This window comes from Perognathus longimembris, chromosome 9 (genome assembly GCF_023159225.1).
Source record: "Perognathus longimembris pacificus isolate PPM17 chromosome 9, ASM2315922v1, whole genome shotgun sequence".
NCBI lineage: Eukaryota > Metazoa > Chordata > Mammalia > Rodentia > Heteromyidae > Perognathus > Perognathus longimembris.
Window position 1 is genome coordinate 23,843,971 of NC_063169.1, and position 17,331 is coordinate 23,861,301.

The following is a 17,331-nucleotide window of genomic DNA, read 5'->3' on the forward strand; positions in this document are numbered from 1 at the left end:
ATATATATATATCTAGGTATAAGAATTAACTCCCTGGCATATGTGGATTGGTGATTAAAAGGTAGCAAGGAGACATTCCTTATTAGAATTAAGAGTAAACAAATAAATATCTTTGAGTCATCCCTAGTGTGACAACATGTAAGTCTTCATTTTCATAAGTTAGCTTTCATTTTCCTCTTTCTTTTTTTATTATCAAACTGAATTACAGAGAGGTTACAGTTTCATACATTAGGCATTGGATACATTTCTTGTACTGTTTGTTACCTCGTCCCTCATTTCCCCCTTACCCTTTCCCTCCCCCATGAGTTGTTCAGTTCATTTGCACCAAACAGTTTTGCAAGTATTGTTTTTGTAGTTGTTTGTCTTTTTTTACCCAGTGTCTCTTGATTTTGGTATTTGCTTCCAATTTCCTAGTTCTAATACCAGTATACCCGGTTTCCAATATACTCAGATAAGATACAGAGAAAGTGTAGGTACAACCATAGGAAGGTGATACAAGAAGATCATCAATAGTAGAAGCTACAGATACACACGGGACATTGAAAGTAGCTACAGCTGTGATATAACAATCGTTTCCATAACATGGAGTTCATTTCACTTAGCATTATCTTATGTGTTCATAAGGGTAAACTTAGATTATTCCATGTATTCAATTGGAATGATTTATGAAAATACAATATGAATCACCAACAGAAAATATTCGGGTATTTTGATAGATTATGTATAGTTAAAATGAGCTCATAGACAGAAATCCAGTTTATGTTGTCTTAAATATACAAATTTAGCAATAGACGTCATTGGGTGGATTGGAATTTCCTCGGTTCTTTCAGTAACCTACATCTGCTTTCATTGCAAGTCACCTATTCTACACTGAAACATTGTTGAAAGCAATGGCTTACTGTAGAGAGAAACAGAGACACATCACACTTGAAAATACCCATCCAAGTACTTTTGCCCTCTTTTGTTAGAACCATGCATCCTTGCCAATTAATACTGGGCTTAACTAGTGGCATACTATGAATAATCGAATGTCGATGAACTTGACAAACACTTTATCTGAGCTGATGCTTTAAATGTGATTTCAAGGTTTGGCTTAATCCCTTGCTTTTTCCCATGAGCAAAATAACAATCTCAGCAATAACAATAGCAACAGTAGCAACAGCCCAAACCAAACAGGTCCTAAGCACTATCCCCTCTTTCAGCCTTGCTCTTAAAATGGAAGAGTTGGGGAGCAGATTATTGCTTAATGAAATAAAAGAAAAGTAGTCTCAAATTACTTGCTCTAATCAACATGTACTGAGAAAAAGAAAAACCCTTATTATGAAACGATGATTGGTTGGGTTGTTTGTGTACCAGCACAAGAAACTAATACAAGAACACATTTAAATATTAAGTAATTAAATGAATATATACTGATTAAAAGAAACATAATAAAGTATGCTTTATAACCTACCATTGTGTTTGCTGAAACACTTTGGTCTTAATAACTCCTTGCACTATGCATTTCTTGAATAAGTGTTCTTGATTATGAGAAACATTTTAATTATAGGAGGAGAATTCTATCAAATAATGACCAATTTCTAGTGAGTTTTATTCATGTAATGAGAAATTATTATTTACAGAAGGAGAGCATTCAGATAATCTTTCACAAAATAAATAAAATGGAAGTAAATATAAGGAAAAACTAGTCTTATTTTCAATAATAGCAACCAAAGCAAATGATTATGATTTCCAGTTATTTCTGAAAATCAAAGTTGAATCAAAGTCCTGCAGGAGAGAGATGAGCATATGCCACTCAACACTGAAAACTATCTTGATCATTAGGTTAATTTTACTCAAGTCACCTCTACGCTGATCATAAACCCAAGTAAGTTTTCTAACTTGAAAATTACATGCACACACATTCATTCACACTTGAAAACTTCAAATCATTTTCATAACTTTTTAGATGAAAAATGAGTAAGTAGGGAGATATTAAAGAAATTCAGTCAAAATCCAATATAAATTATTAGAACATGTGCAGTTCAGGCAATTGACATTAATCTGAACAAGGCCTGAGATCTTGTTTCCAGTTTCACTATTTGCATTAATTATGTATTGGCAGTTTATTTTTTATGCATGAGAACTGACAGAGACACCATTCCTACTGTGTATCATAATTGTTCTTTCATAAGGGAAAAATGTTTCATAGCAAATATTGTAAAAGATTAGGGGGTTACTTTAGCAGTATGCTTTTATGACTGTGTTTAATCTCATTTTTTCCAATTCGCTGTTGAAATGATATTATACAACCATATTATTTCATAACTTCTCCTTCTTTAGTTTTTTCAATGAAGATGACACTATGCACTTCAGGTTCCAATTTTCAAGCAAGTTTTTGAGGCTTTTGATTCATTGCTTTTTAAAAGTATGCAGCCTTGTGCCTGTCATTGTCTTCAACCATAAGATTACAACATTTTAAATGTGCCATTAAACTGCAACCTACCTGATTTGTACAGGGAATAAATATTCAAAGAAGTTATCCATGTAATCCTATTAGAACCGAGTTTGCAAAGAAACATTTCACATGCTCTTGAATCTTTGAAGCTTGTGATGGTTGTAAGCCATGCCATACCTCTGTTGTTAAGTTTTCCCCAAGCAGTTAAAGCTAATGGCAGTAACAAATGAAATGCTGTAAATCCAGGAAAGCATCAAGCCTGCTTAATTCCTCAGGCATAAATTTTAATCATTGAAATAGAATTTTTTTTCTGTTTTGTTCCTTAGCTAATCTTACTTTCCTTTGTTTCTTTCCCAAGAGGATTTCATATTTTGTTAAGAATGAAATCAATTACAGTACAATTGCAATGTATAAGAGATTTAGCCCCAGACAGAAGTCACTAAGATAAAAATGGATTTTCACATTCCACCATGTTTTATTCAATTAAGACCTGTCTCTCTTTTCTTTGCTTGCTCCCCCTCCCCTGTCTCTCTTCACTTTTTATCCCCCCCCCATTGTTTCTCTTCTTTCTGTTTTGTCTTCTTTGCATTTCTTGTATTTGCTTTCTTGTATTTTCACTAGGCACTGAGAAATTTGACAAATAAATTAAGGTTTGGTTGGAGAGTTATTTTCTAAATTATTTTTACTCTAATAGAAACTAGAAAACAGTGCTATATAATTTAAAAAATTTAATTTGATTTTATAGACAGTCATTGCTATCAATATTTCTTGGTGTATTTGTCAGATAGGTCTATCTCTAGGCCCTGAACAAAACAAAATAAAGCAAAATGTTAGTTTGTATAGTCCATGTATGTGAATATACAATAAACTTCCTCAAGAGATTTTGAAGATTGGAAAACTTTGCCATAAATAGATAGAACGCAAAAAACAGATGTTGTCATTTTCTTATTTTCTGTTATTTTTATTTGATTATTTTTATTTCTTGAGTTGATTATTTGTATCTTTTCAAAATTAAATTTCACCAGTAGAACTACAGTACTGACTGGTAACTTGAAATAAACTAAATGTGTATCCTATAACATTAAGTTTCATTTTTCCCATTTCATTGAATTCATTATAATTCTTAAGTTTTCAAATACAAAGTTTATCCAACTTTTATATATTAGCATACTTTTATTTACATGTTATGATATTTTTAAGTGGAAGAAGGTTTATACTGTACTTTTGAGAAGAACCTAAGATAGAAATTCATTTCTTAAGAATTCTGTCAAGAAGATAAGACTTATCACTAAGTAGAAAAAACATCTTGTCAGAGGATATATTAGATAATTTTGCTTCAGGAAGAAAATTATATTCATAAGCCAGTTGCTGGGGGCTCATACCCTATTCAGGAGGCTGAGATCTGAGGATACTGTTCATAGACAGAACAGGAAAATCTGTGAGTCTCTTATCTCTAATTAACCACCAAAAGCCAGATATCGAACCGTGGCTCGAGTGGTAGAGTACCAGTCATGATTGAAAATCTAAAGGATGGCATCTAGACCAAAAATTCAAAACCCAGCACTGGCACTCATGCATGCACAAATACACACACACACACACACACACACACACACACACACACTCTATCTATATCTTCACATCAAGTAAGCATATAAGAAAATGTCAAGGCAATCAATATATTATAAATAAAAAGTATGTAAGAGTATCATGTACTTGTGTATGAATGGGTTAAATCTTCAAGAACTGTAACTAATAAAAGCATAAAATAATATTGGCAAATTTTCTAGTTAAAGGAAAAACCTATGTATTAGAAAGGATGACTGGATGTAGATCATCAACAAAATTACTAAATTTTCTTTCTTTCTTTCTTTTTTTTTTTTTCTTCTGACAGTCCTTGGGCTTGAACTCAGGGTCTTGGCACTGTTCCTGAGTTTATTTTACTCAAGGCTAGCACAGTGTCACTTGAGCCACAGTGCCACTTCTGGCCTTTTCTGTTTATGTGGTACTGAGGAAGGGAATCCAGGGCTTCATGAATGCTAGGAAAGCACTCTACTGCTAAGGAACATTCCCTGAACCCAAATCAATCACTTCATTGTGTGATGTGTGTGTGTGTGTGTGTGTGTGTGTGTGTGTGTGTGTAGCAGCTAGTGTCTTAAAAATAATCCTTCTAGCCTTGCCATTGGCTCACACCTGCATTTCTAGCTTCTCAGGCAATTGATATTTGGGGGTTTGGGTTCAAACCTACCTGAGAAGGATCTCCATAAAATTCATTTTAACCAAACCTACTAAATACAAGTGGAAGTAGCATTCTGGCTCAAGTGTTAGAATGCTAGCCTTGAGCAAAAGTAGCTGAGTTGAAGTTCTAGGATGAGCAGTTTCAAAAAATCATCTAAGTGAATTTTCAATGACTAAAATAACAGAGAAATAACAGAGATGTCCTATGTAGACCTTAGCAAAGATTGACTGACTATCATCACTATAATTTAGTTCTCATTTACAATAATTATGATGGTAGTTTTACCTATGAGTCTTTCTCCTCCATGATCCTTGTTGTCTTTTGAGAATATTTGGATATTTCTTTTTACTCCCCACATTATTGTATCCCTTTTGATATTATTTATACAATCTTGAAATTAAATAGCTCCCTAAAATTCATATGCCTCAGCCTACAGACACATTTTAGAATCCTTTAGTTTTGTAACACTATAGAAAGATAGCCATTGGATGTGTATAAATACTTACGGTCATATTAAATTTATTTCCCAATCTACTACTAATTAGTTATTTAAAATTTTTAAAAATTAAATGTCTGTACTTTTAATCTTAAAACCATCTGCTAATCTCTTTCGCCAAGTATCTTTGCATTTCCATACCTTATTCTATGGGACTTTTAATCTGTTCTCCTGTGGAGAAAATAACTGTTCCATCATGACCTTCATCATCTCTAGAGCAACACATAAGATGTTATTTTCATACGTGAGTGCCAGAAATCCCTACCAAGTGAATTTCAATGAATAGGGAATTTAAAGTGTCACTGAGGTGACATGTCTTGAGCCAAGTGCAAAAATGTTATAATTACAGTTATGTCTCTCTTCATTTCTCTACTTCATTGTCCCTCTGCAACATTTTGTTTTTGAGATAAATCCAAACACTGGCAAATTTACTAAACAGAAGATTTTACAAAATAATCTAAATATTTTTAACCCCAATGAAAAGAGAGCCAGACTCTTACTTTGTGCTTTCTGATGAAGTGAAAAAATAAAAGAATGACATTGGATTTTACCTATTTCTTTTTATAAAATTTAAAATAAATTTTTATTATGAAAGTGATGCACAGCTGAGTTACTTTGCATAAGTCAGATAAATAGTACATTCTTTTTTGTTTGTTACCTCCTTCCTTATTCCCCCTTCCTCCCCCACTTTCCCTCTCTCCCCATGAGTTGTTCAGTTGGTTTACAGCTAATGGTTTTGCAAGTATTGCTTTTAGAGTCATTTGTCTTTTTTTTTTTTTTTTTTTTTTTTTTTTTTTTTTTGGCCAGTCCTGGGCCTTGGACTCAGGTCCTGAGCGAGCACTGTCCCTGACTTCTTCCCGCTCAAGGCTAGCACTCTGCCACTTGAGCCACAGCGCCGCTTCTGGCTGTTTTCTGTATATGTGGTGCTGGGGAATCGAACCTAGGGCCTCGTGTATCCGAGGCAGGCACTCTTGCCACTAGGCTATATCCCCAGCCCCTGGAGTCATTTGTCTTTTTATCGTTTGTCTCTCTATTTTGATATTCCCTTTCGCTTCCCTAGTTCTAATACCAGTATATACCGTATACAGTGTCCTCAGATAAGATACAGTGATATTTTCTATTAGTCTAGGAGACATGTATATGGGACTACAGAAAGTGTTTATGGGTCAGACCTATACAAGCCATCTACACTCTTGCTAGCATTAAGATGAACTTCAATTAAAATAAGTAATGTGGCTCCTCAAAGGAATGCCAGTATACTTTTATTAGGAAAAAGTAGATATTAGTAAATGAAGAGGTAAAAACAAAAGGTGCCTAAAATATTCTGTGAATACTTTAAAACAAGCACAATTTTGTCTTGTTCTTAGGTTGTTTTAAGGAGGTAGTTCTCAAGCTTATTAGTTTCAAATTCTTTGTACTATCTATATTTTAAGAATATCAAAGAATTTGTATTTGTGTGTTACATTTATTGATGTTCATTATTGTAAAAACAAAAACTTCTCCAGTTTTTTGCTTTCATTATTTTAAAATAGATTCTTGTATTTATGCTTGGACTGTAACCCTCCTATAGCTGCCTCCCAGATTGCTGGAAGTATAGATATAAGCCCACATGTCCAGACTAAATATGGACTTATTAATTATGGAATAGTAAGGGAGTTGTTATAAGTTGATACAAATAGTTTACTGTTTAGTAAAATAAATAACTATATAACATATATAATAAATTCAAGATAAGATTGACACATTTTTTTTCAAGGTTTGGTTGTTTTCTCATTTGTTTTTTTCTGCTATCTACATTGTTTCTATGGAACACTATCTGCATGCAGACATATAACAGTGAAGGAAACAGTATTTTAATGAACTTTTCAAGTAATGGTGGCTATAAGTCCATGATATTGTCTGCAACTTTATAATGTGTCACCAAAACTAAATTAATAGATTTTCAACAGATTCAATAAATTGGTCTAATTTATAATCTGAATGAATCTAATAGCTAGGAATAGGTTTTAGATTTTTGAAATATCATGTATTGTTCATTCATGCAATATCAGTGCACTTTCATAAGCCATAGAAATGCCTCATGTGTACTTACCATTGCATCATACAATCAGTGGGACGAGGGGTGAAAGAAAACACAAAACCCTTGTTCTGTGGTGCAGGGTGGCGCACTCATGTAACCCATGGAGGCTGACACTGAGGGCGTATGACTGTTAGGAATAGCAAAATTTTCTGAAAACCTCTCTTGAATGAATAAATAGGCACAATGGGGCATGCCTCTCTTTCTCAGTCTCACATGATGGACCAGTGGAACAATCACAGTCTAGAACCTAGGCCAGGAATAAAATAAAATCCTATCTCAAAAGCAATCAGAGGAAAGCAAAAAAAAAAAAAAAAAAAAAAAAAAAAAAAAAAAAAGCTAAAAACACAGCTTCGCAGAAGAAGTCCTATCTAGCAAATATGAAGCCATAAGTTAAAATTCCAATATTGCTAAAAAGTGAAAATAAAAAAGCATACAATTAAGCTGTTCACATGTATTAACATTTTTTCTGTTAAAATTCTTAAATGAAACTCAATTTTTTTTTGTTTTCCTGTGCCTATGTAATGACTGTTAACACAAGCATTGAATCCCTCATTACTTATATTTTTTTTCTCAAATATACCAATGACTTGTATTATTGGGCAAAATTAATAATACTCTTTACCTGATTTAGCTTTTTGCCATCACTACAAATATTAATTAGTAAAAACTGCGAATAATTAATTATTAATATTATTGTGAAAGTACTCTCATTTTAAAATATCTGCAATATCTTAAATGAGTTGTGTACACATTGAAGTCCACAATTTTAAAACCAAACTTCTTCAGGCCAATTTTCCCACATAACACTTTTGTTATCACATATTTAGAGGTACTTCAATATAAAATGCTTTGCTGGGCTGGGAATATGGCTTAGCAGTAGGGTGCTTGCCTTGCATTCATTAAGCCCAGAGGTGGATTCCTCAGCCCCACATAAACAGAAAAAGCTGGAAGTGGTGCTGCAGCTCAAGTGGCAGAGTGCAGCCTTGAGCAAAAAAAAGCCAGGGACAGTGCTCAGGCCCTGAGTCCTAGGCCCCAGGACTAGCAAAAAACAAACAAACAAACAAACAAAAAGATGAAATGTTTTGTTAATGTATGTGCTAAAATTAGAAAAATACATGTGAGTTGGATGCTATTGGATTGCATAACTGATTGGTAGAGTAAAACCATTATTATTATTGTTAGGTTTTTAAAGTAGGTAGCCGGTAAAAGAGAACGCCATGCGGTATTAAGGCAGGAGAGAACGTTTATTACCGAACTGCTGGCCTGCGGCCAAGATGATCCATGGCCGGAGAGAAGGGAGAGAGAGAGAGAGAGGGACCCCCACCCAGCCCTGCTTTATTTAGGGCAGGGGCAAGGGGTGTGGCCAGGTGGATTAGGAGGTGACCTCAGGGAAAGGGGAGGTAACTGCATCCAGGTCTGCAGGTTACCCAGGTAACTGGGTGGAGACAATGAGGTGGGGGCATCTGCATGTAGCCCTCAGGGAGAGGACCTAACAATTATAATTACAATTGTTATTGTTTTATTTTTTAGGTTGCTATGGGTTTTAAACTCAAGCTTGTCATACTAAATACTCAGGAAACTAAGAAGTGAAGGGTAATGGCTCAAGCCAGTTGGGTGAGAAAAGTCTGAAAGACTCTATATCTAAAGAAAACAACAGAAAGCTCGATGATGATGCTTAAGTGCAAACTCTAATATAGAAAAAAATTTTAAAGCCCATGCCACCCCAAATATACTATGCATAGATGAGATAAATATTAAGAAGTTAAACACAGTCTACCTTATCTAGGAAGGACCTTAAAAATCAGTAAAACTAGAACTTGAACAAATAATGTTGAGCGAGACAAGCCTAGAACACAGAAAACAAAGGGGCATGGTCTCCTTGATATATGACTGTTAAGGTGGGGGAGGAGGGACACTAGAGACAGATGAGGTCTGTGAAACAAAAAACTTCTTGTCAAATGGTATTTCCCACAGGTTTGGGTCAGCGACCTTACATTATGTAACTAAAACCAAACAACTACTAAACATAAAAAGGTCTAAAATAGACCTCTCAGTGGGTCACAATAGCTTAAAAGCTATATATGTATGATCATATAAGACAAGGATAAGCAAACTCTATTGTTGAGTTATATTTAAAGTTCTAGGTGAATTTCCTTTGGCGTATGCCACGTGGCTACTATATATGTTTTTGGTACTGTTAGGTCCTCTCCCTGAGGGCTACATGCAGATGCCCCCACCTCATTGTCTCCACCCAGTTACCTGGGTAACCTGCAGACCTGGAGGCAGTTACCTCCCCTTTCCCTGAGGTCACCTCCTAATCCACCTGGCCACACCCCTTGCCCCTGCCCTAAATAAAGCAGGACTGGGTGGGGGTCGCTCTCTCTCTCCCTTCTCTCCGGCCATGGATCATCTTGGCCACAGGCCAGCAGTTCGGTAATAAACGTTCTCTCCTGCCTGAATACCGCGTGGCGTTCTCCTTTACCGGCTACCTACTTTAAAAACCTAACAGGTACACTGGGTATTGTACATATGCTTACCTGGTCTAGGGAAGGGAAAGAAAAACGAGGGTGTTAGATATCATAAGAAATGTACTCATTGCCCTATTATCTAACTGTACCCCTTTTGCACAACACCTTGTTGAGATAGGTGAATCTTCCAACAATTTTGCATATATCCTGGCCTAAAAATTGTGGCCCTCCTAATATCAGCATAGCTGCATTGACAGGGTGAAAACTCCAGCCACTTATTGGTTAACCTGAGGTGGTATGAGTTTTTGCTTAGGCTGTCTGTAACTGCCTTCCTTCCAATCTCAACCACTTGAGTAGCTGTATTACAACTGTGAGCCAGCACAGTCAGCACAATGAAAGATTTTATATTCAGTCTTGAAAAGGACATAACTGTTAACAATTTATATTTACACAAATAACATATTCAATCATTAGTTTCATTTACAAATAAAATACCAAATGATAGATATTCCCTCTGTCAGTCTCTGACACATAGATTAAATGTGAATGGGGATATAAAGAAGTCAAACAAACCTTGTAAACTGCTACATAATCTATTAAACTCCAAATGAATTATTCCTGCCACATTATTATTGTTTTATTTGTAGGTTATGATTAGGAGAGAAAATAGTTAATGTCAGGGAATACTGATATTATCTCTAGTTTCTATTAAGTGTTGGCAAACTAAACTTTCAGCCTGCATAATTACAAAATAGTTCTGGTTATGCTTTTAAGGAGAATTGCTTCATATTTTAAATTTGACACTTAATAAAAATGAGTAATACTTAATTGGTATTTCATCAATGGTTATTATTAATCTATTGAGGTATTTTTCCCTCTAGGAAGTAGAAACATGTGGAGTAAACACTATTTTGGTTTTTTGTTCCAATATTTTTATACCTATGGAAAAAAGATGAGAACTAATAGTTTAGAGCACACTAATACTTGAGTTGTGATCCATAAATGAGAAATATAGCAAAAAATAATGCAGCAGTTTAATTCTAAGACAAAATAAATCAACATTACAAATAAAAATGAAATCTCACCTCACCTCTAGCATATGGAAGAAATGTCTTGATCACTAAAGTACATCGCCAATTGTCTTTAATACTAATCCTCAAAATATTTGCAAATGCTGCTGCTATTCTTCCAATACTAATTCTTTAAGTAAATATTCCCATAAATATTAAAAGAGCCATGTAAAACTGTTGCCAATAAATAATGAATCTTAGTTAACAATATTTGAGTAGAACCAAATTCTATGAATTTGAATAAGCAATATGAGCTACTGTAACATATTGATTCCCTAGTGTCAGTGGATTAACATAGAAATTTATTTCAGTCAGCTTCCTGACAGACTAATTTTTTTGCAGTCATTTAGGTGCCTTCAATACGGACATTTCTGCATTTTCTTAAGGGAGGTTTCAAAGTCATTCTATTTGGCTACAGCTAGAAACAAAGAATAAATAATCCTGTGTGAAAAATGCAGATATTGTAGCCTAAGGATGGCATATACATTTTAACTCAGATCTCATTCAGTCACATGAAAACACCTGACTTCAAGGAGACATGGAATATTCAGTCCAGTAACTACCCAAGAAGAAAAGATGTTAGCATTATTATACCACTGACTAAAGAATCAATCACTTAAAAAATATCTTTAAGTAGTTGTACAAAGGGGTTTCATTTCAACATGTCAACTTGAGTACAATCTTGAGCAATGTCATTCTTTGTATTGTTCTCCTCCATCACTTCCAAGGCCCCTTGCCCCCAATCCCTCGTTACCTGATTCCATCTTTATGTTGGTACACTGAGTGTTGTAACTGTGGTTTTCCACTCTGCCTTGCTACATTCACCTCTACCCCTCTCCTTTTAAATTTCCCCCTCCTAGATAAAACATGGCTCAGTTCACTGATATTCATTTTGCTAACCAATTAGTTATTCATATAAATTAAACAATTAGAAACCTTCTGTGAGTATATTATAGTCAATTTCTTTGTGTGTTTATATATATACATACATATGACTGTATATTTTTATATATTTTCATGCTTTCAAGTATGTTCCTAACTTAGACCTAACTTCCATATATGAGAGAAAATGTGCAGATTTAAAGTCTTTTTAAAATTCAAATCAATTGCTATATTTCTTTCTTGGGACATTATTTTTTATTATTGTTAAATATTTTTAAATGGGTCATAATATAGTGGGATAGCTTTGAGTACAAATTTGGCTGTAGTTGTTGCAATATTGGCCTTAGGCCCCTTCTGCTATTTGCACACTTGTAATAAATAGTTATCTGTTTTCCCTTTAAGAGAATATGTTATAAGTTTCACATCCTTCTTTAGTCAATAGAACATGGTAGAAGTTACTCACAATCTCACTCCTGCTCCTGTTTATCATTCTTAAACTGCCCACCCACTTTAAAAAGGAAGTCTTTATTATCCTATTGTGTGCTGAAAGAAAACTGAGTAGCCCGAGCACATAGAAAGAAAATTCCCTGAAGCAGAGCTACTAATTAATTTAGCAGATGGCAGCAGATGGGAAATGAAATCCAGGTAAGACCAGAAATTCACCCAGATTAGAGTATTACAAACAACTCACTGGCAAAATCACTAACATATAGTTGCTGGGTAGATAACTACTATCTTGAAATACTGATAAAAAGAATAATAACACCCACATATGCTTGGAGAGTTATCTGGGTGAAATATTTAGGATTTTGCATAACATTCTTACAACCATACATATATAATGGAATGAATATTCCACAATTTTCTAATGTCAAACAAAATTGATTCTTACTTTCAAACTTAGTGATACTTCTCCTTGAAGGAGCTTGACTTTGTCCCTTATCCATACTAAGAATTTTCAATAACTATCACTTGTTACTTCAAAATATTATTAACTCCTTATTGTGATAATATTCATCTTCATGTACAAAAGCTTATGAAAAAATTCCAGATTTTAACAGGTTTAAAAGCTGTTTTTCTCTGTTTTCCTTCCTCAGTTTTAACTCGAGCCCAGATTTCACAGAATACAGGCCCACTCTGAAGTATAATGTCTATTTACCCCCAACAGAAGATACACGACTTCTCCCGTTGTTTCAACATTCCTTCCTGGCTAGTCACTAACTTCACTCACCAGAGAATTCTAATATCCATTAATTGGAGAAATGGTGTGTTTCTACTGATAATATGATTTTTCTGGGAGATTAAGGGTGAGGAAAGGAAAATAAAATAAATTATTAGTTTTCTCTAGAAGTAGTAAAAGTATAAAATTACCAAATAATAAAATATAACATTTTAAAACATAGTTTATGACTTCAGGGTGAATATGCGATAATTTTAATCTTTAAAAAATATGCATCAAATTACCCTATTACTATTTAAATGTATACTCATAATTGCACGAGTATATAAAATTGCTTTATTTTCTCTAATTTTTGTACAATTGCTAAACTTTGCCTTGAGAATCTCCAAAAATATATGTGATGTTATAGTAGAGACTGATGTTAATAGAAAAGGATGTAGTGGCCCTAGAAAAGGTTTTAATTCACTAAAACTTCCCAGTATCGTAAGATGGTGATTATACAAAGAAAAGTTCCATAAAAGTTCCATAGAAGTATTTTAGAAGTTGTGACTTGATGGAAGAATAAGTGCTAAATCAAACATATCACAGTACATGTCATAGCAGTGTTTAAATCTAACACATAGCCACTGGTTTAGTGTCAGCTTCTCATTTTCTCTGTGAGATTCCCTTGATATAAAAAAGAAGGTCTGTTCAATCCATAACAGTACCTAATAAGTCCCAACAGCAGAGTGGAATTCCTGAAAATACAAAATTAAAACACAAAGAGCTGCTAAATAATATTGCCTTGGGGATTGGATTGGCAGAAATTCTATCTTATTAAAGTAACATTAAAAGTTAATTTAAAAGTCCCACAATGCAGTTTTATTCAATATCCAATATAGTAAAAATAAACCTATCTCTCTTCTGCTACATTATTAGATATTATGTAGGCTTTTATGACTAGATGTTGGCTGGTTATATATCTACTGATAGAAAAATTGAGATATTTCTTTCTATAACAATTATGTAAGTTATATATACATTCCTCTGATTTCTTGTGCTACAAATAAATATATTTTCTCTTTATGATAGCATATGGAAAATTCCCAAAAGCATTATTATATTATGATGTGTAAATAGCAAACATATTAATAAAATGAGAATATGAAAATGGTGCGGTTGAGAAAAATTTGTCTTGGCAAAAGTTTGGTTCACCTGTGAAATCAATGTTGTGTCAATAGATTAGTCAGTCAGCAAATATGTGCTACATGCCTACCACATCTTTGTGTAGTATGCTACCAAATGCCAATGAAGACATGGATAATACCATCAGTAATATAGAACACAATTAAAAGATAGACAAGAAACCAGTTGAAAATATTTGGGGAATGTTATGCCCGAGCAAATATGGTATACAGTAGAACCATGACACAGATATTCCCACTCTCACCATCTATTATTACCAATGGGGTGGGCAATATAAGGCAATACAAATGGAGTGTTGCTGAGCGTTACCTTTCCTGGGTCTCTCCAAACTTGAAATAAAATAATAATAATAATAATTGTAACAATAATAAAAATAACTGGAAATACACGTGTGGCTTCAAGAAAAGTCATGTAGATAAGGAAGCAAACTAGAGGAGGTTGCCAATAAATGTCTAGACCTTGCCAGGAAAAGAATAAATATTGCTGACCCATAAAGATCGAAAAGCAAACAAAAAGTAAAACTATATTCAGTCAGAGCCTGAAACGCCAGTAGTAAATGAGTCAGGCCTTGATCTCTCTCCACAAGCATCCAGGTGCTGACAGTTCTTTTCCTCCACCACGCTTTCTCCAATTCTGGCAAGACCCATTTACATGAACCATGGTGCTGACTTACATGGAGGTCAGTGAACCCAGCCAGGCTCTGAGACAAAAGCAAGCATTTGTGTCATTCTGCCCAAGTCAAGAGATGTGTGGCTGGGGCAACTAAAGGGTTCCATATCCCAACCCAAACCGGAGTGAAGACCTGAGGACACTGAGTTAAGAATGTTCCTCTTATATCCCCTTCCTGTGGTTGTGCCCGTGCTATCACTGTATCTCATCTGAGGACTCTGGATACTGTATATACTTGTATTAGAACTAGGGAAGGGAAAGGAATATCAAAATCGAGAGACGAAGGATAAAAAGATAAACGACTCCAAAAGCAATACTTACAAAACCATTTGGTGTAAACCAACTGAACAACTCATGCAGGGTAGAGGGAAAGGGGGGAGGAGGGAAAAGGGATGAGGGAGGAGGTAACAAGTTATACAAGAAATGTACCCACTGCCTTACATATGAAACTGTAACCCCTCTGTACATCCCTTTGACAAAAAAAAAAAAAAAAAAAAAAAAAAAAAAAAAAAAAAAAGAACGCATGTCCTGCCGACCCTTCCATTTTACTTTTGTTGTTTTACCAGTCTTTGGGCTTGGGACTCAGGACCTGAGCACTGTCCCTGCCTTCCTTTTGTTCAAGGCTAGCACTCTACCACTTGAGCCACAGGGCCACTTCTGTCTTTTTCTGTTTACCTGGTGCTGAGTAATCAAACCCAAGGCTTTATGCACGCTAGGCAAGCAGTCTACCACTAAGCCACATGCCCAGCCCATCTCCCCCCTTCCGCTTTAAACATAGATTGTGAGTGTTAACTTAAAATTTTTATTATTTTACATAGTTGTACAAAGGAGTTGCCATTCAACAAAGCAATTCATTAATACAATATGCCTTGATCAGTGTCACTCCTTTCAATATATTCATTCACCCATTTGCAACCTCTGTCTCTCTGGCCTGACTTATTTTACTTAACATATTTTTTTCTAGGTCCTCTTATATCTTTGCAAATGATCCTATGTCATTTTTTTCTAAACGATGAGTGAAATGCCATTGTGTATTCATACCACATATTCCTTTTTTTTTCTTTGTCTTTTTTTTTTTTTTTTTTTTTGCCAGTCCTGGGCCTTGGACTCAGGGCCTGAGCACTGTCCCTGGCTCCTTTTTGCTCAAGGCTAGCACTCTTGTGCCACAGCACCACTTCTGGCCGTTTTCTTTATATGTGGTGCTGGGGAATTCAACCCAGGGCCTCATGTATACGAGACAAGCACTCTTGCCACTAGGCCATATCCCCAGCTACTACATATTCTTGATCCATTTGTCCATTGGAGGCATCTGTTCTGATTTCATACTTTGTCTATGATGAATATTGCTGTGATTAACATAGCTGTGTTGGTGGCTATACTGTATGCTAGTTTGGCAATATTTTGGATAAATGCCCAGGAGTGGAATTGCTGGATCATAAAGTGATTTTAAGTTTATTTTTTGAGGAACCTCAATAGTGATTTACAATGCTTGGTTTGTAATAGTTCATTTTGGCATTTCAAATATTATTGGTAATTTTATGGCAATATATCTTTGCTTCCTTTCAAGTGTCACATATACCACAATATGTAAAACTAAACCTACCCTTTCAAGAACCAAGAGCAGAAACCGATTTTATTCCCATTGTTGAAGAACTTGGGATAAATGATCCTAACATACATCGCTGGTTATACTGAAATGCGAACTGTGTTGTGTTTTACTTACACATGGAGGGATCTGCAGTGCTTTTTTAAAATTTATTTTATTTTCAGTATCATATAAGTTTAATTTTCTTTTTTTCTTTCAGCCAAGAAGTATGTATTTTTGTGTTTAGAAGAATAATAGATGGAAAACCTGGGAATTGAAGGCAAGATGGTGACACTGCCAAAGGTAAGCTCACTAGTTGTCTCTGAACACACAGGGATTTAGGGTCACAGGATACACTCTACCTAAAGAGACCCACACCATTTGCTAACTCTAAATACATGGGAAAATAGTTTACTACAGAAAAACTAACTTACTAAAAAGGCAAAAGACAAAAACAGCAAGCAGACCCTGTGGTCCTGCTGCAGTGGCAGCACAGCAGCGCAGTTCCGCTGTTCCCAGTCCCCATAGGTAGTCCAAGGAGACCCGGAAAATCAAAACAAAACAATAAAAGGAAAAACAAAACAAAACAAAACAAACAACAACACCCGAAAGCTTGCTTGATGGATCTACTGAGGCCCCACACAGGGGCCACCTCTCCTGTCACGATCCCTGCTGCCACTGGCTCCACTGTCTTGCTGGCATTGAAGAACTCTTCTCTCATATATATGTATATAATATATATATGTGTGTGTGTGTGTACTCATTACTTTTACTTTTCCTTGTCTCCCCTTTTTCCATTTATTGTTCTTTTTATTTTACCTTTTGTTATTTTAAAATTTTCTTCTTTTTCTACTTCATCCCTAAATACATAGCCAATGATCTAATAGACCTCCTCTTCACTGTGCACATAAAATATTCAGACTGATTACTGAAACCTCCATTTCTCAAGCCCAATGCCCTCAATTTTTGTATTGTTCCTTTATACTCACATGTGGGGGGAGGTTAAGTTTTGTATTTCTTTCATTTTTTCTTCTCATTTT